This window comes from Elephantulus edwardii, unplaced genomic scaffold, assembly GCF_000299155.1.
Source record: "Elephantulus edwardii isolate Elephantulus edwardi_28Jun2011 unplaced genomic scaffold, EleEdw1.0 scaffold00053, whole genome shotgun sequence".
NCBI lineage: Eukaryota > Metazoa > Chordata > Mammalia > Macroscelidea > Macroscelididae > Elephantulus > Elephantulus edwardii.
The window spans coordinates 463,416-483,120 of NW_006399803.1; positions in this window are offsets into that span (position 1 = coordinate 463,416).

Below are 19,705 nucleotides of genomic sequence, written 5' to 3' on the forward strand. Positions count from 1 at the left end.
AAGAAGAAGAAGAAGAGAGAGAGAGTTTGTTTTGTACTATATGATATTTTTACTAAAAGTTTATTTATATGAAATAATATTTTGGTACATTTTATATTGTTGTTGTGTACCATACAGTCAGAACAAACCCATAGCTGACCCTCTAGTGAGTTTCCAGAGGCAGTTAATCACATAGGAGATGATTGTCCATTCTGCTTCTGCAGAGCAGCTGGTGGCCTCAAAATCCTTTGGGATTGCTTCTTAACACTAGGCCACCAGAGCGTCACATGTTATATTATAGCACGTTTAACTTTTCATTCATTAACAGATGTCTGTCTCAAGCCTGTGTAGATTCTAATTAATTAATGTTATTGTTTTTGTCATTATTGCAACGATTGTTGTTGTTATGTGCCGTCGAGTTGTTTGCAACTCACAGCAACCCTATGTACAACAGCCCTAAACTCTGCTCTGTCCTGTGCCAATTGCACTGTCTTGGATACACCCATCCTGATTACCCTAAACACTGAATCAATGTACCTCATAGAGGGCCTTTCCCTCCTGCGCTGTCCATCCACCCGACCAAGCATGATGTCCCTCATCAAGGACACATACCTCCTTACAACATGTCCAAAGTATGTTAGATGAAGCCTCAGAATGCTTGTCTCCAAGGAGCAACCTGGTTTAACCCTCTCCAGGCTGAATCTGTCTGTTTTCTAGCAGTCTATGGTATGTTCAATTGTCTTCTCCAGCACCACAGCTCAAAGGCATCAATTCTCCTTCTATCCTCCCTCCTCATTGTCCAACTCTCTGATGCATAACAAGTGATTGCAAAGACCATAGCCTGTATCAGATGCACCTTAGTCTCCAGAGAGACACCATTGCTCTTCAGAACTTTGGAAAGGTCCCTAACCGCAGACTTTCCCATGGCAATACATCTTTTAATTGCCTGGCTACTGGTGCCAAGACTGTTGACTGTGGAGCCAAGCAAACTGAAGCTGTGAACAATCTCAATTTCTTCACCATCCATCCTGATGCTGCCAATTGGTCCAGTGATGAGAATTTTTGTGTTCTTGACATTGAGCCTCAATCCATATTGGAGGTTGCAGTCCTTGACCCTCTGCAGCAAGCACTTTAGGTCCTCCTCAGTTTCAGTAAGCAGGGTTGTGTTATCTGCATAACACAAATTGTTGATAAATCTTCCACCAATCTTAATGCCACATTTCTCCTCATACAGCCCAGCCTCCCGGATAATCTGTTCTGTATACAGGTTGAAAAGGTATGGAGATAGGAAACCTCCCTGGTGTACGCCTTTCCCAGTTTTGAACCATGCAGTGTTTCCTTGCTCCGTTCTGACGACTGCCTCTTGGTCCAAGTATAGGTTTCACATTAGCACAATCAAGTGGTCTAGGATCCCCATTCTTCTCAGAGTCAGCCACAGTTTGTTATGGTCCACACGATTAGCATGGCAAATTTGATTGAGCACTTATTATGAATGTGACATTGTGCTAAGTCCTTTCACTTGTCCACTTAATATTAATGAAATCGTATTACAATCATGTATGTACACATTTTATAAATGAGCAAAGTAAGTGTAGAGATACAACATAACCTGCCAGAGTTGATGATATTATTGTTTTTAGATGCCATATAGTTGACTGTAAACAATCTTGTGAACAACTAATCTCAACTTCTTTTTTCCTGTCTCATCTTTGCCATCTCTGATCAAATTGCTACAGTCTCTATGTCTGTTGATCTTGTTGAGGACCTTCCTCTCTTTCTCTAATCCTTCACTGTTCCCAGTATAATGTCTTTTTCTAACAATTAGTCCTTCCTGGCAGTATGTCCAAAGTATGTGAGACTAAGGTTCACCATCTGTGCCTCTAAAGACCACTCTGGCTGCCTTTACTCCAGGATAGACTTACTTGTTCTTTTGGCAGTCTATGGATATTCAGAATTTCCCAACATTATGGTCCAAAGGCATTGGTAGTTCTTCTTTTATTCTTAGTTATTGCCCAACTATAAGATGCATAAGAAGCAATTGAGAAGACCATGATTTGGATCAGTCTTTAAACTGACATTCTTTCAGAAGAAGCCTTTATTGCCTTGCCCAATCTCTTATAATGCTCCCTTTCTCAACTCTTATCAATTGTTGCTGTATTCAGCCCATTTCTGAGTTGTTTTTGTTGTTGTTGATTGCCTTCGAGTCATGCACAACTCATATTGACTCTATGAACAGACTTTAACTATTGTCTATCCAAGTTCATAAAGTTTTCAGAGAAATGTGGTTTGGAAGTCGATGCCACTCCTACTTCCAAACCTGTTTTGCAACTGTGAGCTCCACCAAACACTGTCCACAGTGGGCAGCCGTTATAGCATTTGTGACCCCAATGGTACAAGGTTCAGCATCACAGCAAACCCAGATATTTCAGCAAAGTTAACTGACAGAAGAGTGCTACCTGATTTAGTAAAATGTTCCTCCAGAATACAGTAACAAGGGATTACAACATAATCCCTCAGGTCCAACTTTTAAATACAAAGGCCCACCAGGAGGTCTTATTGACTCTAAACAAGAATCTTATATAAAGACAATGAAACAATCCACACAGATCCTCAAACAAAACAAGAGCACCACCATACAGAGTTCAGCCACTTCATCCAAGTCCAAAATGGAAGACAAGGGCTTGACATTATATGTTGTTGTTGTTGTTAAGTGCCATCTAGTACTGACCTTATGAACAAAAGACTTTAACTGTGTTCTATAACCATTCTCCTTTCTCTAAATTAATAGAATTTTCACAAGCATGTTAAGGAAGTGGATGACACTCCTGCTTCCAAGCCTGTCTTAATCTGTGAGCTCTACCAAACATTGTCATCCATGTGTAATCATTATGGCTCTTGACAGACCAATGGCACAGTGTTCAATATCACAGTAATACAAAGTTACCTCAATACAGAGAAATGATAGAACAGTGCTATACCACTTAGGAGTGTTCCTTTCAAACCAGTTAAAAATGTCCACCCAGACAGAGAAAATCCTTCCAACATAGTCCCTTCTCATTTGCCTGTGAGTCATCCTGATCTTCTTTATATCCGTAAGATCTTTATGGGGAAGCTGTGTTATTAGACCTGACACAGCTTCTTGAATTGTTGCCTTATTTTCCAATAGCAAGGGTATATGAGGTAATTTTATCTTTCCTTTGTATTACTACAATACTATATTTTTCTATTTATGAAAATAGTTATCACCTAGTTAGTGTTTTAGTACATTTTTCACTGTTGTTTTGCCCATTGAAGTCTCATGGTGGAACTAGTTGGCTTGTTAAAGGAGATATTGATTCTTAAGATCCTTTTGCTGAAATCATAGAGAATTTTTACATTATTATCTAAATTCAGCCTTGCTATCATTCCTAGAAGCGTTTATTTATTCATATAACAATTTATTTATTCATTCATCCAGTTAAATGTCCATATATCTGCAGTTAAGGACCTCTCCAAATTATTGAAGAGTAATGATGTTAGTTTGAGAACTAAGGCACATCTGATTCAGGCCTTGGTATTTCTGGTTATTTGCTATGCATCTGAGAGCTGGGCAATGAATAAGGATGTCAGAATAAGAATTGATGTCTTTGATCTGTTATATTGGGGAAGAGCACTGAACATCCCATTGATATTCAAAAGAATAAATATGTCTTGGAAAGGGTGCAGCTGGAGTGTTCTTTGGAGGCAGGAATGATGACAGTATGCCTCATATACTTTGGGAATGTTGCTAGGAGGGCCTATTCCTTGTAGAAGGACATGATGCTAGCAGGGATGGAGGGTCGGCAAAGGAGAGGAGGACCCTCAACTAGGTAGGTCAACATGGTGACTGCTATGGTGGATTCTAGTGTGCCAAGAAGTGTGAGGAAGGCACAGGACAGAAGAGGGTTCATATCTTTTGTTCATAGGTTCGCTATGAGTCATACGTGACTTGATAGCACCCAACAACAATACATGCTATGATATCCACTTCCATTAAGTTGATTCCATCTCCTATAGACCTTACATTTGTGTTCAAAATCTGTACATTTTGATAGAAGGTGACTGCTTATTTTTCTCTTTCAGACCAACTGGTGAATTTGGACTGTAAAGATTTAGTTAGATCATAACACCCCGACGACCTGAGACTTAAGCCATCATATTAAGGGCTGGTTAAGGGGAAGGAGGTGTTGAATGGTGTAGGTGGAAGTAGAAAGGGATGCTGCTGGAGTAGGGAAAGGGGTGGGTCAAAACACACATGGCAAGGATGGGTAGCAACACTGACTAGTGATTAATGGTAAATATAATTCATCTGCTCCTTTCTGTAAAATGCTTGTCTGTCAGGTACTAGTTAAAAAAAAAGACAGACTGGGAAGACGGATTGGCCACCCACTTCCAAAATAACAGGCCTTTGAAACCCTATGTACTATAGATCACTAAGACTAGCATACATGGCAATTGAGGCTGAGATCTCAGATATGGAAACACAAAAAAGGAGGAACAGCTGTAAGAAGACTCTAGTAATTGGAAGGTGAAATGTGAGAAGCACGAATGTAGGAAAATTGCATGTTAAGAAAGAAATGGCATGCATAAATATGAACATACTAGGTATTGACAAAATGGGGTTACTTTCATAATGAAAAAAAGTAATTTCTAGATCCATCATGAAATACAATGAGGCGAGTGACAGGATAATAGACATACACATACAAGGAAGTCCAGTGAATACCACTATCATTCAAATATATGCATCAGCAACTAGAACCAAAGAGGAGGAAATAGAAGATTTATACCAACTTTTGTATTCAGAAATCGATTGAACATGCAATCAAGATGAATTGATAATAATGAGTGACTGGAATGCAAGAGTTGGGAACAGGGAAGAAGGATCAGTAGCTGGAAAACATGAAGTTGGTGACAGAAATGAGGCTGGGGATAGAATGATAGAATTCTGCACATTCAATGAGTTGCTGTTGTTGTTAATGTGATTTATTCATTGCAAATACCTTTTATAAGAAACACAAACGCAGGCTATATATATGGATTTAACCTGATGGTATGCATAGGAAGCAAATCAATTACATAATCACTGGAGAAGCTTAATATCAGCTGTGTTAACAATTGGCCCAGTGGTGAGAATCTTTGTCTCCTTGATGTTGAGCTTCAGTCTATATTGAAGACTACAGTCCTTGACCTTCTTGCAGCATGCACTTTAGGTCTTCTTCAGTTTCAGCAAGTAAGGTTGTGTCATCTGCATAACATAGGTTGTTGATGAGTCTTCCTCCAATCCTGATGCCACTTTCCTCACCGTAAAGTCCAGCCTCCTAAATGATTTGTTGTGCATATAGATTGAAAAGGTATGGAGACAGGATGCATCCCTGACACACTCTATTCCTGATTTTGAACCATGCAGTGTAAGAACAAAAAAAAAATCAATTATCACTGAATCAACTCTGACTCCTAACAACTCTCAATTCTGTAAATCTAAACAGAAGGACACTGTCCATATTTTTCTACTGAAACTACTGGTGGATTTTAAACTGCCTAAAATTACTGGCTTTTGGTTAGAAGTGTGACACCAAAAGGGTACACCATCAGAGCTTCTTTATGCTATGATAGGCATTGAAATCTCTCTTCAATAATAATGATTAAATGAATATCATTATTGTAGAATTAATAGAATATACACTTTTGAGAAGTTTATTACTTTTTCCACTTTTTTATTATTCTCATGGTACTTGTCAGAAGGAGGGAGTAAACAGCAATTTATTATTTGAATGATTTTGCTTTATTGAGAAGAGTAATAAATACAAGAATATGGAGTAGTAAAATTATCTGTATATTGGAACCTGAAATGTCCTGATTTGCCTAGCCCAAAATATCTTATTCTTCTTTTTAACATAAAGCTTGAAGTTAATCATATCTGTAACTAGACAGCACATTCATAAATGCTTCTCTTATTAGCTGATAAATGTAAATTCTTGTATTTATTTGTTTAGGGAGCTCTGTGGATGTAGTTTGTAGCAAGCTTAGGCAAATAGAATGCAAAGGAAGCATTTCTCTAGCAGTTCATATCCACCAGCAGCAGTTTGGGAGAAAAAAGGGCAATTGTCCTGCATGTGATTGACAATACAAAACCCACTGGAAAGTCAGCTGTGAATCTGTTCTGACTTGATGGCAATGAGAAAAAGAGTGAGTGATTTATTCAACATAATTATTTAATTGGCATGATAGTTTACTATATCTGAATTAGACATGAAAATAGAAATAGCCTAATTTTAAGTAGACCAGCTATTTATTCTTTAAGTCAATAGATATTTGTTGGACATCTCTTATATGGCAGACACACTTATCAGCACTGACAATATTGCAATTCTTATTGTGTGCCAATATATAAACTCACAGTAGGCCTATGCACAACAGAAGAAAATGCTGCCTGGTCCTACATTGTCTTCAGAATCTCTGTAGTGCTTAAGCCCATTGTTGTAGCCTTACTTACTAAGCATGCTTGTGTTATCTTTAGAGTTTTCTAAGTATACTATCATATAATTTACATGCAAAGACTATTTTACCTCCTTTCTGCCAATTTGGATACCTCTTATTTCCTTCTCTTGTCTTATTGCTAGCGCTAAGACTTGAATGCAATGTTGAGGAGGAGAGGTAATATTGGGCAACCTTACCTATTTCCTGTCTTCAAGGGGAATGCCTTTAATGTCTCTCTTTTGAGAACATTGGTTCTCATAATATTTTTGTATATACTTTTTACTATGCTGAGGAAATTCCCTTCTAATCCTATTTTATTGAGTGTTTTGATCAGAAAAGGGTGTACTTTGTCAAAGACCTTTTCCTCATCAATTGACTGGATCCTGTGGTTCTTATTTTTTGCTTTGTAAGTGTGATGAATTAAACTGATTGTTTTTCTTGTGTTGAACCATCCTTGCATACCAACTATGAATCCCACTTGGTCCTGGTGAATAAATTTTTTATGTATCATTGGATTCTTGGAGGCAAGGATTCTGAGGCTCCGTCTAACATACTTTGGACATGTTGTGAGGAGAGACCGATCCTTAGAGAGGGACATCATGCTTGGGAGGGTGGAGGGACAGCGCAGGAGAGGAAGGCCCTCTATGAGGTGGATTGATTCAGTGACTTGGATAATTGGGATGGGAGTGTCAGAGACAGTGCGATTGGCACAGGACAGAGCAGAGTTTAGGGCTGTTGTACATAGGGTCTCTATGAGTCGCAGGCGACTCAATGGCACATAACAACAACAAACATTGGATTCTATTGGTCAGGATTTTATTCCAGATTTTTTTGGCACAGGACAGAGGAGAGTTTAAGCTGTTGTACATAGGATCACCATGAGTCACAAGTGACTTGACATAACAACAACACAACAACATGTTCATGAGAAATATTGGCCTATACTTTTCTATTTTGGTGATGTCTTTACCTGGTTTTGATATCAAGAATATGTTAACTTCATAGAATAAATATGGAAGAATTCCATCTTTTTTCTATTTTCTGAAATAGTTTATGTAGAATTGGTGACACTTCTCTGAATGTTTGATAAAATTCACTTGTAAAACCATCTGGTGCAGGGCTTACCTTTTCAGTTTCTTCTTTTGTTATGGGTCTGTTCAGGTATTCAGTCTTAGTTTCTGTCAGTTTAGGTAGGTTGTATGTTTCCAAGTATTTTTCTATTTCCTCTAGGTTTTCATATTTGTTTAAGTATAGTTTTTAATAATATTCCACTGTTAACCTTTTTATTTTAGTTGGTTCCGTTGTGACATTGCCCATTTCATCCCTTATTCAGATTATTTGTGTCTTTTCCTTCTTTTCTTTTGTTAGTTTTGCTAGTGATTTATTGACTTTATTGACCTTTCAGTGAACTAACTCTTGTTTTTGTTGATGGTTTCAATTGTTTTTTTGTTTTCTATTTCATTAATTTCTGCCCAAACTTTCATAATTTCAGTTTTTTTGGAGGGCATCCTGTTTTCTTACTGTTCTTTTTCAACTTGTTAGAGATGTTGAGTAAGAGAGTCAATAGTCATTTTCCCCTGTCCTTTAATGTGTTTGCTTATTGCTGTAAATTGACCTCTAATTACTATTTTGGATGTTTCCAGAGGTTTTGATGTTTTGTTTTGTCATTTGTTTAAAGAAATATTTTTATTTCATTTCTTGTTTCTTCTAGTACCCGCTTATGTTCAAGAAAGTTGTTATTCAGCTTCCAAATGTATGTTATTATTGGGTTTTTTTCTTATTTATCTTCTTGTTATTATTTTCTAATTTTGTAGCATTGTGGTCTGAAGAAGACGCTCTCTGTTACTTCTTTGCTTTTGAATTTATTGATACTTGCCTTGTGTCCTAAAATGTGATCTATTCTGGAGAAGGCTCCGTGTATATTGGAGAAGATGCTATACTGTGCTTTTGGGGTTGCAGTAACATATAAATATCTATGAGATTGAGTTGGGTGATTTTGTGTTTTAGTTCTTCAGCACCTTTGTTGAGTTTCTTTCTGAAAGTTCTCTCTTTTCTTGAGAGTGGTGTATTGAAGTCTCCAACTACTGTAACAGTGTTGTCTATTTCCTTTTAAGTTTTGTAAATGTTTGTTGTTTATATTTTGTAGATCTTTCATTTGGTGCATAGATATTTATTATTGTTATATCTTCTTGTTCTATTAACACCTTAATAATTATGGAGTGACTTTTCTTGTCCTTTATGATGGTTTTTGCAATGAAATCTATTTTATCAGAAATTAATATCACCACTTCTGCTTTTTTATGGTTGCCATTTGCTTGGTGTATTGTTTTCCCACACTTTTATTTCTAGTCTTTCTTTATCTTCATTTTTCATTTTAGACAGCATATTGATAGATTTTGTGATTTCTAATATCCAACCTGCTATTCTTTTTCTCTTTAGTGGTACATTTAAACCATTTACAGTCAGTGTGATAATTGAGAAGCAAGGTTTCATTGCTATCATTTTTGTGACTGCTTTTTGGTGTTGTTGCTAGTTACTTTTGTCCATCTTGCTTTCTGTGGCATCTCTGTAACAAGGATGTCTCAAAATGTTTCCTACAATGCTGGTCTTGTTTTTACAAACTCCCTTAGTTCTGTTTTTCTGCGAATATCATTATCTCTGCTTCATATTTGATGGACAGTTTTGCTGGGTATAACATTCTTGGTTGACACTTATATTGTTTGAGTGTTTAATATATATCATTCCATTGTCTTCTTGTTTACATGATTTCTGCTAAAAAATTGGCATTTAATCTTATTTTCTCTCACTTAAAGGTTACTCTTCGTTTCTCCCTCCCTGCTTTCAGAATTCTCTCCTTATTTAGTTCTGGCAACTTTGACTATATGATATGTCTTGATGGTTTTCTTTCTGCATCTATTCAATATGGTGTTCTCTCAGCTTCTTGAATAAATTTTCTCTCATTCTTCTTTATGCCTGGGAAATTTTCTTCTAGTAATTCTTCCACAACTTTTTCCATTGCCTTTACTTGCTTCTTCCTGTTCTGAGATTCTGATTATGCACATGTTATTTTTCTTCATGGTGTCCTGCATTATTCTTAGGTTTTCTTCTTTCTCCCCATTTTGATTCTGTTTTTTTGTTCTAGCAGATCAACAGTGACAATTCTATCTTCTATTTACTGGTTCTGTTTTATCTCTTTACCCCTGTTTATGTGACCCACTATCATTTTGACAGCATCTGAAACATTGGACCTCATATTTTGGATTGTGGTTTCTTGTTTTTCCAGAGCTTCTAATACCTCATTTGTTTTATCTGTGTTGTTTTGGATTGTTTTTTAAAGCCCCTCCTGGTTTTTGTTTGTGCTGTCCTGTAATTCTTAAATTTATCTTTCAGCCTTTGAAAATATTCAATCACTGTTCTTTTAAATACGGTGTCAGAAAGTTTCATCAGGCTTTCTGGCTTCAAGAAAGCCATTGATACTGTGTCACCTTTTTGGGGGGGGTACATCTTGTTTTGGGCTTGTGCAGATGGTGAAGCAGCCTGTTTCCTATGTGACATTGCTGTGACAGAGTTATTCATGTCTGAGGCCAAAGCAGGTTCTTGATCTGAAGTCACCACTCCAAAAGAGAGTAGGGTAGCTATGCTGCCTTCATTTCTCTCAGTTTGATAGTGAAAAGACCTGTGGAATCAGCATCCTCTGACATACAACTGCCGCAACTAGGGTAATCTAAGGTGCTCTGGTCTAAGGGCAGTTGATGAACAGGACTTGAGGAGACACAAGACATAACAGGGATACCTAATTGGAAAACCAGGAAGCCTTAGTTTTCCCTTCAAGAACAAGCTCCAGCTGTCTGACTCCCTTCTGATTGAGCTAAAAGGGTCCCTTGTGATCCAGCCAAACATCAGTGACCTCCCGCAAAGTACCTCACTCAAGTTCCAGTGTTGTTTCCATTGCAAATCGGAAGCGGCATTTTGGGCATGGACTGGTGACATTGCTACTGGAGTCTGGATACAGGCCAGTGACAATGGGACTGGAGTTCCAGGCTCACACTCACTCAGATTCCATCTTTCTTGCTCTCTCCAGTGCATCACTTTCTGATATGTCGCTCCCTGGCACACGCAGGGTGTCAAGAAGCAGCTTCCTGGTGCATGCCAAGTTGCTTTTGACTTCTCTCACGCAAACTGCAGCTGTACAGCTCACTTCCATGTCTCCCTGTCACATCTCTCTGCTGCAACTCACTGCTGCGTCTTGCTGCCATATCTTGTTATCAGACTGACTCAGCTGCTGGTCAATCTCTGAAAAAGATTTTTTTCCCCTCATCTCTCTGATCTGACAAACAAGCATTTTACAGAAATTAAAAGATGTATTGCGATGGGAAAGTCTGCTATCAGGGACCACTCCAAAGTACTGAAGAGCAATGGTGTCTCTTTGGAGACTAAGGTGCATCTGATACAGGCCATGGTCTTTGCAATCACTTATTATGCATCAGAGAGTTGGACAATGATTGATGCCTTTGAGCTGTGGTGCTGGAGAAGAGTCTTGAGTGTACCATGGACTGTTAGGAAAACAAACAGTTTCATCCTGGAGAGAGTTAAACCAGGTTGCTCCTTGGAGGCAAGGATTCTGAGGCTTTGTCTGACATACTTTGGACTTGATGTAAGGAGGGACTGGTCCTTTGAGAGGGACATCATGCTTGGGAGGGTGAAGGGACAGCACAGGTGGGGAATACCCTCTACGAAGTGGATTGCTTCAGTTACTGGGGTAATTGGGATGGGTGTGTCAGAGAAAGTGTGATTGGCGCAGGATACAGGAGGGTTTAGGGCTGTTGTACGTAGGGTCACTGTGAGTCGCAAGTGACTCAAAGGCACGTAACAACAACAACCCTGGTGATGCAGTGGTTAGTTGATTATTACTAGCCAAAAGATTAGCAGTTTGAATCCACCAGCTTAGCAGTATTAAGGCTGTGGAAGTGGATGCAGCAGAGGCAGAAGTGCCATCTTTGTTTCTTTTATTTTGTTTTATTATATTTGTGTGAGTGTACCGTCAAATCAGATCTGACTGGTACAGGAGGAGATTGTCCCTCCTTCCCCGGCAGAGCATCTGGTGGCTTCGAACCATGTGCCTCTGGGATTGTAGTTGCAGCTCCTTACCACTAGGCCACCAGAGCTCCCCTGCCATCTTTGTTTCTAAGAAACATTCTGCTTGAACCTTTTCCAAGACAGATTTCTTTGGTATTTCATGGAAAATTTATTTTTTTTTCTTTTAAAATATCACAAATTGAAGGCATCAGTTCTTCTTTGTTTTTCCCTACTCATGGGTCAATTTTTACATACATTTGTGGCAACTGAAAAGTTTGGCTTAGGTTTGGTATACCTAAGTCTTTAAGGTGGCATCCTTACATCAACAATGTAATGGTAAAGAAATGGTATTTATTTTCTTCAGTAGTTGTAGACAAAGCAGCTAAAAAAGGAAAGTGCAATATTTGTAGGAATAATGAATTATGTATTTAAAACCATTTAATAGACTAACAAGTAATTTCTTCATGGTTTGCACAATATATGAATTATGTAAAGGATACATACAGTGTTTTGCTGGGAACTGGGAATGGGCAGTGGGAAGACTGACTTACAGTCAGTCTAATAGTTAACTAATCTTTTCACGACTGATTTCAGGGTACCAATGGTTTAACGACTCTATTTAAAAATCCTTTGTCATTTAACAATCAATTCTCAAAAGTTGATAGCATAAGACATCAATGGAAATAGCATGAATTTTGGGGAGAAAAATATTCCAGGTAATGAAAAATTCCTCTCTCAAAAAAAAAAAAGGAATTTATTTCTTCGAAGTTCAGAAATGAGTCATTTGACTACAGTATTATAGGAAAGAAATGTGAAATCAAATGTGAAACATGAGGATGGGCATATATATATTAGGGTTCTATCAGTAAGGGAAAGAATATTTTTTGTTTTTTTTTAAGTAGTGGAAAGTCACTTTAAGGAGTTTATTATGACATGATTTTTTAAAAGAATTGCTTTATATACTGAAATAAGAAATGAACAAAAAATTCCAAAGGATATATTTTTTAAAAAAAATTTTTAATTTATTTTTATTATTTTTGTGTGAGTGTAGTCAAATCAGATCTGACTGGTACAGGAGATTGTCCCTCCTTCCTCGGCAGAGCATCTGGTGGATTCGAACCGTGTGGCCTCTGGGATTGTAGTTGCAGCTCCTTGCCACTAGACCACCAGAGCTCCCCCCAAAGGATATCTTGTGAAGATAAAGCAAAGCATTACAACAAAAAGTAGGAAGAGCTAGAGTTTGAAAACCAAAAGGAAAAAAGCACACTTGGGATTTTTTAAGCGGAAAGAAGTGAAGAAAAAAATTCAAGAATGGAGTTGCAATTCTGAAAGATTCTATGGGAAAAATCTTGAATGATGGAGGAAATATCAAATGAAGGTTTCAGCAATGAAACATTTCAGGAAATAGCATATGATAAAGAGCCAATGGTAATGAAGGAAGAAGTTCAACCTACACTGAAGATCTTGGTCAAAAGTAAATTCCTAGGAATTGATATACCAATTGACATATTTCAACCAACAGACGCAGCCCTGAATGTGCTCTCTAAGCTATGTCAAGAAATTAGGAACACTGCCTTCCAGCTGACCGAAAGAAGACATATATTTGTTTATATTAAAAAGAAACCCAAAACAAAACAAACTTGACCCCAAAGAATGTGGAAATAATCAAACAATGCCATTAAAATGATATTCAAGTGACATATTGCTGAAGATTATTTAAAAACAGCTGGGACAGTATACCAGTAAAGAACTACCAAAACTTCAAGCTGGATTCAGGTGAGACCAAGGCTCTAAAGAGATGATTACTCTTGTCAAATAAACTTTGTCTGACAGCAAAGAATACTGGAAAGATATTGTGTTTATTGACTGTGGAAAGGCATTTGACCATGCAGATCATAGTAAATTATGGCTAACATTGAGAAGAATGGGAATCCCAGAATACTCCATTGTGCTCATGGAAAAATAATACATAGACTAAGAAGCAGAAGCAGTTGTTCAAATAGAACACTCATGCTTTAAAATAAGGAAAGATGTGTGTCAGGGTGTTTCCTTTATCCATTTTATTTACTTTGTATGCTGAGCAAATAATTCAACAAGCTGGACTTTATGAAGAAGAATGTAACATTGGATTGGAAGAAATTGTTGTTATGTATGGCTGAGTTGCCTACGACACATAGCAACCCTATGTACAGCAGCTCTGAAATTTGTCTTGTCCTGAGTTGGTCTTACTGATTCCAGCATACCTAAACCCATTTGCCCAGTTACTGAATCAGTTCTTCTCTTCTGAGGTCTTCCTCTCCTGAGCTGTCCTTCTACCCTTCTGAGCATTATGTCCTTCTCCTTCTCATGTGCCCAAAGTATGTGAGACAGAGCTTAAAAATCCTAGCCTACAAGGAGGAACTTGATTTCACCCTATCTAAAACAGTTTTCTTTGTGGTCCATGGTATGATCAAGAGTCTTCTCCAGCACCACAGCTTGAAGCCATGGGTCCTTTTTCTGTCATCGTTAGATGTTGTCGAGCTCTCTAATGAATAGCAAGTATGTATTAGAGACGGCCATGGCCTGGATTAGGTGTACTTTAGTCTCCAGATTGACATATTTGCTTTTCAGCACTGTGGAGATCTCTGATAACAGATTTTCTCAGTTCAATTTCTCTTTAGATTTCCTGACTTCTGGTCCCAAGAGTGTTGATTGTGGAGCCGAGCAAGCTGTTAACAGCCTTTATCCCTTCTCCATCTATCTTGGTGCTGCCGATCAGCCCAGTGGTGAGAATCTTTGTCTTCTTAATTTTGAGCTTCAATCTATATTGAAAACTACAGCCCTCGACCTTCTGCAGCAAGTATTTCAGCTTCACCTCAGTTTCAGCAAGCAAGACTGTGTCATCTGCATAACGTAAGTTGTTGATGAGTCTTCCTCCAATTCTGATGCCACATTCCTCCTCATAAAGCCCAGTCTCCTGGATGATCTATTCTGCATATAGATTGAAAAGATATGGACACACCATGTATTCCCAACACTTTCTATTCCTGATTTTGAATGTGCAGTATTTCCCTACTCTGTTCTGAAGATTACTTTCTGGTCGAAGCATAGGTTTTGCATAAGCACAGTCAACTGTTCTGGGATTTCCATTTTCTTCAAGATTAGCCACAATTTGTTGAGATCCACACAGTCAAATGCCTTTGCATAGTTAATGAAACACAGATAGACATGCCTCTGGTACTCTCTTGGCTTTCTGCCAAGATCTATCTGACATTGGCAATAATGACTCTAGTGCCATGACTCATCAAAAAAATGTATTATAAAGAGAACTCAAATTGTTTGCAGAAAGAGAAGAGGACTTGAAGCATTTTCTGAAGACAATCTTAGATTGTAACTTCCAATCCTCAACATTAAGAAAACAAAATCTCTCACTGCTGGACGATTAGGCATTATTATGTGACAGATGGAAGAAATATTGAAATTGATAACAATTTCACTTTAATTGCCTCCACAATAAACACCTATTATTACAAGAGTTAAGACATAAAAAGATATGTTCATTGGGGAGATATGTTGTAAAAAAAATCTCTTTAAAGTTCTAAAGAACAAGAACGCTAGCTTGAAGACTAAAGTTTGTCTAATTCATGCCATAATCTTTTCAATTACTTCCCATGTATCTAAAAGTTGGACAATGAGTAAAGATGACAAAAGGGAAAATCATTGCCTTTTAATTATATTGGAGGAGAGTAGTGCATAGCCTATAGATTACCAAAGACTCAAAGTGTAAGGAGGATGCTGCTTAGTGTAAAAAATGATAAATATCACATCACATAGTTTGAATATGTTGTCAAGAGTGGACTGTCTTTTTAAAAAGATAACATACTGGGAAAGGTAGAAAGAAAGTCATAGAAAGAGAAGAAGGCCCTTGACAAAGAACATATCAGAGACCATGAGTATGGCACAAGATAAGGCAAAAATCCAATCAATTGTTCATAGGGTTATTATGAGTCATAGTAGACTCTATAGTATATCAGAACAATGTTTAGAACAAAGCAGTAAAATGTGGAGTGATACAGCACATCAATTAGAAAATAATTATTCAATCCAGACAAAAGAAGGTGATGGCTCAGTTTCTGATTAAATGATAAATGAAGTTATTTTTCACCATATTTTCAGTTTTTTCCCTCTTGTATTACATTATCCTTCCCTACCCTACAGATTTTGGGACTGGTCATGTGTTCTTTTCTGGCTTCCAGAACAGGGAGGACATGATGCAAGTAATGGTTTTCACCATATTTAGCTTGTTTCTCAAACTACATTTGTTTTTCTTACAAAAGCTACGCCTTCATCTGCCAAAATGAGAACATATTTTAGGTAACTGTTCCCCTTTGGTCTGGCTCAAAATTCTGAAGCTGTGCCATTCTGTCAACTCAAAGAACTGGCTAAGAGAAAAATATAAGCAGTTAACTTTGAGTTCAATTTATTATGCTACATTGTGAAAATTATTGCAGTATTAATGGGCTTGAAGAGAATGGATAAATTTGAGATATATTTTGCTGATAGGTAATGAATTTCTGGTTTAAAGTAGCAGTAAATTGAATATATAATACACTGACATGGCAAAGACAAAGATTAAATATTGGAAAGCAAATGAAGATTTCAATTTATATATACAATACTATTTAAGACTTTGCAAATGAGCATAGTAACTAAGCCATTGTATGCATGAGTTTATAATGTTGAGTGCTTGTGTGTAGGGAGAATAGGAGTTATCAGTGTATTCAAATCATTTAAAGCCATGGAACAGGATGAAATCTCTGAATGAACTTATGTCATGGATTCAAACAAAAGAAATCAAAATAGAGGCCCAAGACATTACATGCTCAGTCATTATTGTTATGTACTATTGAGTTGGTATCAACTCATAGCTAACGCTCCAGCTGGTTTTCAGAGTCAGTAAATAACATAAGAGGAGATTGCTCATCTTTCTCCTGGAGCAGCTGGTGGATTTGAATCATATAGAGCTTTGATAAAAGAAAGAGTTATCAAAGGACACTAAAAGTGAGTAGTCAGTGTCATGGGGGGGCATCAAGACAAAAAATGTTGGGACAGAATCCTTTTACAAAGGATTAATTAACAACGAACCCTACTAAAGAAAGACTCAACAAAAATAGATGGAAAAGTGTACACTGAGTGAGATACTATGGAAGGCATATCTTTGATACGGGCAGCTTCCAAACAGTTGACTGTAGGGACATGGTTGGGGTGAACTGAAGGGTAAAAGCGATGAAGAAGTGCAAAGAGTATGAATATACAACCAGTTAATATGCTTTGCTCTAAAGTTAAGACAAACTAAACAATACACAGAGAAAGCTTTCACTTTGCATTATTTTGTTTTGATGTGTTAGTCTTGATGGTGAATGATTAAGTGGTTATCAAAGTTGGAACCTTCTGTTTGCTTTTGATAAGGATAAGGTTCCCTATGTATTCCATTTAATAGTTACTTCAAATTTTTGCCACTCGCCTGAGGACAATTATTAAACTTTTGTCTCCCCTCGTAGTCAATGACCTCATCTCCTACACACTTGGAAAAATTATCACTAGGTGCCTAAAACATTGTATAGATGAATTTTAGATGGAGATTTTTTCCCCAAAATCAAATGCTAATTTTCATTCCTTATCAACCCCCAGCTTTTCCAGAAACCAAACTCATTTATTCTCTATTTTCTTTCTTCAGTGTCTTTACTTTCTCCTTTTTAGCCTATAAAAATACCAGAACCTTTTCTTCTTTAAACATATACTGACCCCAAAACATTTCTTCTCAAATCATGTCCCTGTGGCAAACATTTCATCTCTTTTCTTCCCTTCACAATATCTTCTAAAGAAGTTGTTCACAGCTTTAGTTTTCTTGGCTCCACAGTCAACATTGCTGGCACCAGCAGCCAGGAAATCAAAAGACACATTGCAATGGGAAAGTCTGCTGTTAGGGACCTCTCCAAAGTACTGAAGAGCAATGGTGTCTCTCTGGAGACTAAGGTGTGCCTGATACAGGCCATGGTCTTTGCAATCACTTGTTATGCATCAGAGAGTTGTACAATGACTAGGGAGAATAGAAGGAGAATTGATGCCTTTGAGCTGTGGTGCTGGAGAAGAGTATTGAGGGTACCATGGACTGCTAAGAAAACAAACAGATTTATCCGAGAGAGGGTTAAACCAAGCTACTCCTTGGAGGCAAGGATTCTGGGGCTTCGTCTGACATACTTTGGACATGTTGTAAGGAGAGACAGGTCCTTGGAGAGGGACATCATGCTTGGTAGGGTGGAGGGACAGCGAAGGAAGGGAAGACCCTCTATGAGGTGGATTGATTCAGTGACTGGGGTAATTGGGATGGTTGTATCAGAGACAGTGCGATTGGTAAAGGACAGAGTAGAGTTTAGGGCTGTTTTACAACAACATTAGTAAACTTTGGAGAGAATAAATGTTGTTTCTACTTCCATCTTTTCATTAAACTGACAATCAGTATCTAACCAATTAGAAGAGTCAAAGTATACAGCTTACTGCTTATCTTAAAGTCATGCATACTGAGAAATTATTTTAGTATTGCATTTGTAATTGTTCAGTTATTTGTGTAACTACTTAATTCTTCAATTAATCCTATTTCTGGAAAGTAGGCTCCATAATCCTAAAGGTATGTCTCATCCCTAGTGCCTAGCATACTGCCTCTGGGCGGTTAATAAATACTTGTCTAATGAATAACTGAAGAGGTGGTTAGATAAAAACAGTCCCTGTCCTCAAGAGACCAAGGGAGTGTTCACAATATACTGAGGAATTGGCATTTTATATAACACACATGTGCTTAAATTCCAACAGTTGAAAATCATATGACATCCACACAGCCCACACACTAGAATGTGAAATGTCAGTAAATTGCAATCTGTCATTCTTGACTAATGAATCTGTCTATAAATTTGAAAAATTTTAATTTTTAACTTTTATTATAGATTGTTTCATATAAAATTAAGTATAATGGAGTGTGTTATAAAAATGAGAGAAAGTGAGAAAGCCATTTTATAAACCTACCAATACACAAAAAATAAAAATATCACTCCACATAGGTTAAAGCCAAATCTTTTTCATTAAAAAAAACTTCTTCTAGTCCAAATATTTTTGTATTAATACTCCATATAATGTTGTCAAGAAACTTTCCATTGAATTTCTGATGGACTACATTTGCAATAAGGGAATATATTCACTTTTGTGAATTCAATGTACAATTTTTAAGAATCTAAGTTTTAGAAAACGGTTTCTGCTTTTATTAGGTAATATTGAATCACTTCCTATATGATTCAAATAGATCAGAAGACGTTCTTGTATTCTCCTCATCATTATTGATATATTTGAGCTCTTTCTAACAGTCATTGTGCCAAAACATTTAGTGTCTTCTTTTTTCTGACACTCTATCAAGAATTGCAGTTTATGCTTGTTTGTTAACACAAACTATTTACACCCAGCTTTCAAGTAAATTAAAAACACTAGATTCAACTGCTCCAACCTGAGGGAGGACTCAGTCAACTTTTAAATACAAAGTCCCACCCACTTCAAAGGAAAGGAAGACCCTCAACCAGGTGGATTGACGTGATGATTGCTGCAATGGATCCTGTGTGTCAGGAAGTGTGAGCATGGTGTAATATAGAACAGGATTCAGATCTTTTATTCATACGGTCGCTATGCATTGACTTGACAGCACCTAATAACAATAGCAGCAACAACCAAGAATTGTTCTGTCAAGAGACTAGCCCCTTTTGATAATATGTCTAGAAAAGTAGCCCAAGTAACCAAGATTCTAAAAGTGACTGTCTTTAGCAACTTGATTTAGAGCTTTTGTTTTCTGTTTTGATTTTCATTTCCTGAAAGTAGGAGAAATGGAGATCTTTTTGATGCTGTAGTCTTCAATATGGATTGAAGCTCAACATCAAGAAGACAAAGATTCTCACTAGTGGGCCCATTGACAGCACCATGATGGATAGAGAAGAGTTTGAGGTTGTTAACAATTATATCTTGCTCAACTTCAAAATCAACACTTTTGGCACTGCTGTTGTTATGTGCCATCGAGTCGCTTGTGACTCATAGTGACCCTATGTACATCAGCCCTAAACTCTGCTCTGTCCTGTGC